Source organism: Aplysia californica, unplaced genomic scaffold (genome assembly GCF_000002075.1).
Source record: "Aplysia californica isolate F4 #8 unplaced genomic scaffold, AplCal3.0 scaffold00952, whole genome shotgun sequence".
NCBI lineage: Eukaryota > Metazoa > Mollusca > Gastropoda > Aplysiida > Aplysiidae > Aplysia > Aplysia californica.
In genome coordinates, this window is record NW_004798222.1 from 178,941 (window position 1) to 180,203 (window position 1,263).

At 35.1% G+C, this 1,263-nt stretch overlaps 1 protein-coding gene across 1 annotated transcript in view; it reads right to left on the reverse strand.

The window, feature by feature from the left end:
- LOC106013511 (glycine-rich protein 23) overlaps positions 1-1,263 on the reverse strand; it is a gene marked incomplete in the record, with an annotated part of 7,129 nt that overhangs the window by 4,433 nt on the left and 1,433 nt on the right.

Sequence of the window (1,263 nt, forward strand, 5' to 3'; positions counted from 1 at the left end):
TTATTATTCTCCTGTTTTTATTTTTTGCATGTTGTTGTTGCCGTTGCTGTCCTCGTTGTTGCTCTTGCTCTTGTTGTTGCGTTTCTTATTTTTGGTTGTGTATGTGTGTGTATGTGTGTGTGTGTGTGTGTGTGTGTGTGTGTGTATGTGTGTGTGTATGTGTGTGTATGTGTGTGTATATGTGTGTCTGTGTGTGTGGTATTTACGAGTGTATCGTGGGTTAAACGATAGTTTATTGTAAAAATAATGCCATTGTTGGTCAATTATATTATTATAAAAATAAATGAAGAAGTCTTGGTTGAAGCAAATTGCAGACGACAGCTTATGACGAATGCGGGAAAAAGCTTTGGAGAATATTGTAACAACGGACAGTGTGATGGAAAGAGAGGCAGAGGCAGACAGAAGGAAAAGATACTGGACAAGATGACAATATGGCGAGGAGCAGCAAGAACAACAGACACCATTGCTGCAACGCAAGACAGAGTGAAGTGGAGGTCCATGATCGCCCACGCCAGTCGGCAAGGCACCGGATGGTGAATAACATTATCTCCCTTGAATAAAGAAAGACATTTGTCAATACTTTTCATGTCATGTCGACAGAAAATAAATAAAGATCTCGTATACCAAATTTCTCTTAGCTATGTTGAATAGTAAATAAATTATTGTACTTTTAAGGTGGGTGTGACAGAATTTTTGCAACTCGGTATATTATTACGTCATAGTCTTCGACTTTTTTTTTCATTTGAAGGTGACAAACAGTCCATATTTTTATTTTTCTACTGCTGGTATTTTTTACGTCCCCATGGACACAATTTAGAGAATGATAGTGGGGCATCTGTAGAGGGGCAGATACAAAAAGGTTGATATTATTCAGCTTTAGGGATGATACTCTGCCCCATCCCAGAAAATCTGCAAGAAAGAACAACCAGGAAAAGAACGAAACAAAAACAGACCAAAAAAAAAAATCCTCCAAACATACAAACAAACAAAACTCAGTATCACAATGAATGTGAATACAGAGAGTCTCAATTTTAATTATATTAGAATTAATAGATTTCGAATATTAAAACAAATCTGGTAAATTCTGCAAAACAATATAATTCATGAGAAATGTGGGTGGTAATTATGTTAACTTTGATTGTATTGTTTCATTCTTAGAGGGTAATTGTGGTTCTTTTATTTTCATATATATCTTTATCAATTTTTTAATAAGTGTCGAAGTGTTCTTTTTGTCCTGTTGTTCTTTTCTATTATTATCACTAT